Genomic DNA, 5,499 nt, shown 5'->3' on the forward strand with positions numbered 1-5,499 from the left:
CTTTAGCTGATCACTTATCTCAAGCTCGGCTCACTATTAAAAGAAGCAATCAAAAGTAAAAGAAAGGTGACACCTAAGGGAGGTAGTTCTTTGTAGCTCAGAGTCAACTGATTTCCAGAGAATGGGTTAAGGTCAAAGGTCTACACTGGGCTCTGCAGTGCAGTGCATGAGCCTTTAGTGCTGGGCCTAGGTAACCTGTCCCTGCTCCACACAGTTGAAGGAGGAAGCAAGTCAAACGTCTTTTTCCTGAGAGCTTTGAGTGATCACATGGCACTTGATTGGTGGGGAAAACTAAGTGTTCTCTTCCTGATAATCACAGAAGACTGTTTTAGCTGTCTTTCAGCTATCCTCACTCTGTGTGAAACCCTGGCTGTGTTTTTATCATGAAGACTCCTCTTATTTTCAATAATTTTTGAGGCCACACAGGCTAATATCTTGTAAATACAATGAAAACCAGTCAGAAGCTTTTTTTGCCGGCTCCCCATCCGGCCAGAGCGCGCTCCTTGCTGCCAGCCTAGCGCCACTGTCCTGAGCCATCACCATGATCATCAGCCATGACAAGCTGTTCCCCAACATCTGTAAGATCCGGGAGATCGCGGGAGGGCTGTGCCTGGAGGTGGAGGGCAAGATGGCCAGTAGAACACAGGGTAACATCGATGAGTCGCTTGTTGGTGGAAATGCTTCCGCTGAAGACCGGGAGGGCGAAGGTACTGAAGGCACAGTAGTCACCAGTCTTGACACTGTTATGAATCATCACTTACAAGAAACCAGCTTCACGTAAGAGGCCTACAAAAAGTTCATCAAAGATTACATGAAATCACTCAAAGGCGAACTTGAAGAACAGAAACCAAAAAGAGTAAAGACTTTTATCACTGGGGCTGCAGAGCAAACTCAGCACATCCTTGCTAATTTCAATAGCTACCAGTTTTTTATTGATGAAAACATGAATTCAGATGGTACGGTTGCTCTCTTGGACTACTGTGAAGATGGTGTGACTCCATTCATGATTTTCTTTAAGAAAGGCTTAGAGATGGAAAAATGTAAACAAACTGGACCTGTCACCATGATGGGCTGCTGCTTACCATCCATACAACCCCAGGACTCGGGACAAATGGGACTGATATCATCTTGAACATTTATTTTGACCGTGACTTATTTGGAGTGGAGGCATTTTTTTTGTAAGAAAAGAACATGTCATGTAGGTTGTCTAAAAATAAAGTGCATTTAAACTGAAAAAAAGGAGAAGAAAGAAAGAAAATCAGTCAGAAACACCCTCCCCACCTAACTATCCACTGGAATGTGAGGGGAAGGCTAAGAGCAATAGTTTGTGAGTCTCTTTTTCAGGCTCCTTGCTACAGGGGAAAAAAAGTTCCCTCAATCCTTTGAAACAAGCTTGCTCATGTCTCTAAACTTGTTTTATTTTATCCAAAAATATTTCGACTATACACCAAATGCTGTAAGTAGTAGGAACATAAAAATTGTTGCCAGAACCCTAATTTTTTAATACTACTATTATGTTTTCTTTAAGTGACAAAACTGTACCCCTGTTGCATGAAGTGATTGCCTCAGCGGCTATGGCAGGCATTGCCGTTCCAGCAGCTGCACCCCTAGCCAGTGAACCCCACTCTCCTCAGGCCCCGCGTCCTGAGATAGAATCTACAAGCACACGCTTTCCTTCCAGTCTCATTTTCCCCGAAGGACATTACGAAGTGATGTCATCGGAAATTCATTCTTGCCAACCGTGCTGTATATTTCACTTAATGAAATAGGAGTAGGAATAACAAAAGTTAAGCCATGTGGAGATGGTACACTGGACCTTCAGATCTTTTGAAGGGAAGCCAGATAGTCTAGGAACACTGGAGTTAGCCACTCTAGGTAGGTGTGCACTGAAATCACCTGGGAAGACCGAACAATTACTGATACTTAGCTCTAGGTTATAATTTAGTTGATAGTAGTTCTGGGCAACTGACTTTTAATTTAAAATTATATTTTTGTGATGTTAGGGGTAGAACCTAGGCTGGGCTCTACACATGTATTAAACCACTGAATTTAATGCACCAGCTCTCAGAGACTATATTTCCAGAATTTTTCTTCTTCCATATAGTCCAGCATAATACTTTGCACATAGTAGATGCACGCCTTATAAATTATTAAATAAAATAAGTCCATTTGAAACTCTAGCAGTGAAGCTAAAACACTTAATGATCTTTAACTGAATATTAGAAAGTGCTCACTTATTTTTTTTTTATTTATAGTTGGTAACACATATCAAAGGGATAGACAAATAATTAAGCTGAGAGAAAGGAGTGTGTCTAAATGATTCCACATGCAGAACAGCCACAATCAGCTGCCATACCTTCTCCATGACCATATTCCCAGATACAGGTGAGGATTCTAATGCATTCAAAAATGTTGCACCCATAGAGGGTGAGGATTGGCGTGTAGGATGACAGGGTCCAAGAATCTGGCTTTTCACCATGTCCCATCATCTGCCCGTAAGATCATCCATAAATCTCTAATCGTGCCTCAGGGTCAGACTCCTTTTTTTTTTTCCTGAGAAGAGGATTAATATCTGTCCCACATGGTCTCTGAAATGTGACCAAATGACATATGTAATATAAGGCATTCTAAGTAGCACAGAAGACAGTGAACACTAAACCCTTCTTCATTTGCTTTGTGCCTTCTCTCTGGCCTCCTGGCCCAGTCTCCCAGCAGTCCCTCCTCTTCTCCATAACTCCCTCTTTAAATCTCATCCTAGGTCTTTTTTCCCATCAATGAGTCTCTTATTTCCCTAAAGGTCAGAAACTTGCCTTATTGCATTTTGTATGCCCAGAGCCATTATTGTATGCCCACACACATGCACACGCACACAAGTACACACACACATGCACACGCACACAAACACACACACTCACTCACTCACAAAGTATTTAATAAATATTTGATGAAAGAATGAATGGAAATCAGGAAACCATAATTATGAGCAAATGAATTTTGACCAAGGCCGTTTCACTGGAAGAAAGCTGTCAGGTTATACAAAGCCGTGCCAAGATTAGCATCTTCACACTCTGTTTCACATCCCCGATGTCCAACATAGGCTTGTTTTGAAGGCAAGATTTCAGAGCTGTCATGTCAGGCTTACAATGCATTCAAGTCTCATTTATTAGGTGTGATAAAACTTGGGATTTAAGACCCCAGCTAATTAACTAAGTGTGCTTTCAATTCCAGTCCCTGTTACCTACAAATATTTGAATTAGCATTTAATGTTTATTTTGAGTTATCACTTTTATTCCTGGGCCTTTGCAACTCAATTAGAAATGCTTTGCACTCCTTTCCAGCTTAGCTGCCTTGGGTTGAACATTCCTTAACTAGAATTAGTGCTTGAGGGATTCATAACCTTAGCTCTTCACTCTCCACAGCCTCTGACCTTTTGCCACTAACTGCCTTCCATGAGATCAAATTACTGTATTCATCTTTTTATAACCAAAATAAGTAGGCTTTCCTTCCCCTGCGTATGCCTTCATTCTAATATACTACCTTGTATTAATGAAGAATTGTGACTTGAATTCTAGAGATCTTTAGCCTGTTTTTTCAGATCCATCCTAGGTCAGATATTAAACTTTAATGATCCTTCAGACTTTCTGAGGATCTTATTAAAAGGCTGATTCCGACTTAGGCTGTGGTATGGTGGCTGCTAACAGCGTGCTCCCGGCAATACTGACAAGCATCTGGGAGCCACAGTTGCAGTCAAAATGTTGTAGGTTGTCTCAGTCCTTTGAACTTTTTCTGCATTCCTTGACTCCCCTGTTGGGAGCTATTCGCTTAGCACTTCAGGAATCAATCACTACAGTAATTGTAACATGAAGACTTTGGGTCATTTAATCATTTGAGATTTCATTTACCCCAGCTTAGTTAGTTAGTTAGTTAGTTAGTTAGTTAGTTAGTTAGTTAGTTAGTAGCTGGAGCTCCCACATCTCAGCCTTAAAAAGATTTCACCCTCAAATAGGACTCTAAAAGATGAAGGTAGATATTCAATAACTGCATGCTTGAGCAAATCACTTAAACCGAGTCTCAGATGTTTCATGTGTGTGTTATGTGTGTATGTGTAAACAAAAGATATAAATAACTTTGGATACAGTCACTGAATTCTTTAAAATGCAATGTTTTAAGGTTTTTAATTATATTATTCAAATTATCAATGCATCTCTTGCTTCACTTGTATTTCAGACATTAGTATTTTGTTTTCAAGTGTGATTTATATTAGAATTTTCCAATGTCTCTATCACTTTATTTTATTATTCTTAGCATATATTTATTTCATTACACATGAATAAAACAAACTACATACTATCACTTTATTTTCAATTTTTAATATTCGTATACCTTTATGTAGTCTGTATTTTATTATTTTAAGCTTGAGAAAATGAGACACTTGATGCTGTGTGCAGTCTTTTTCTAAATAGGTTTGGGACAGGTGATGGCATTCTGGTAGCATTTATGAAGCAAAGAATGCTATTAACAGCTAAGGGATCAGTCTGTTTTATCTTGGCCAGGCAGTTCCTAAGATACCTATAAGGCAGCAGGAAGTCATGAATTACTATGGGGAAACTTGGGCATAAGGCACAGCTCCTATTGGATATTTGTTTAGAACTGGATCTCTTGGCTCTATACCACTGTTCTTCCATTTTAATTTCTCTGCTTTAGTTGCTATGGCATCGCTTGCCTTGTTCTCATTTATTGTTGCTGAAGTTTGACCTTCAATGAGTCCTTGTTTAAACTTTAGCTTGGCTTCACGTACCACTGGGAACTGATAATGAGGAAATGGTCAGGCAGCCTTTTTCTTGGTTGAGGGGAATACACATAGGAGACCCCAGGGTCAAAGATTTTAGTTGTGTCCTTAGACTTCTACAGCAGGTACATAAGCAAGGAAATGGAAAACATAATATCTTCCCCCCAGTGACTTGATGGCTGGTGTACACTGAGAAATCTAGTTAGGAATCCTAAGTGGTCAATCACTCTTTATCTTTGGCATCTCAGATGGCATACATTCGACCCAGGCACTTAGGTCTGTCTACCCTCTACCATGTGCATAATACATATAGAAAAAAGAAAAAGACAGAAAAATTCAGATTTGATTCATCTGTTGCAGACATTTTGTATCTGAGATATGTTGACAAATTGGAAGAAAGTAAACTAGAAGAGAAAACTGTCCTGGACAATTTGATTTTCTCTTCCATGCCCATAGAAAAATAGAAGGCTTGTGAGTTGGATAGAGAGATGGTCCAGGAAATAAATTTTTCTGAGCTCAAATGTGAATCTACTTCTTTCTACCTTTACCCTCTTTCAAAAGGTATTGGTTCTCAACTCCACAGATACCATCATCCACTTACATAAAGTGCTCATCCCCAAAGTTTACTTTGGATAATAAAAGCCATTTAGATTAAATTGTCACCCAGTGATTTTAATATAAAACTAATAATTAAGGTATTTCATTAGGTT

General features: G+C 39.4%; 1 pseudogene; it reads left to right on the forward strand.

The window, feature by feature from the left end:
* Positions 1-553: 553 nt before the first annotated feature.
* LOC127198371 (translationally-controlled tumor protein-like) lies at positions 554-1,132 on the forward strand (annotated as a pseudogene).
* The last annotated feature ends 4,367 nt before the right edge of the window (positions 1,133-5,499 follow it).

This window comes from Acomys russatus, chromosome 2 (genome assembly GCF_903995435.1).
Source record: "Acomys russatus chromosome 2, mAcoRus1.1, whole genome shotgun sequence".
NCBI classification, from domain to species: domain Eukaryota; kingdom Metazoa; phylum Chordata; class Mammalia; order Rodentia; family Muridae; genus Acomys; species Acomys russatus.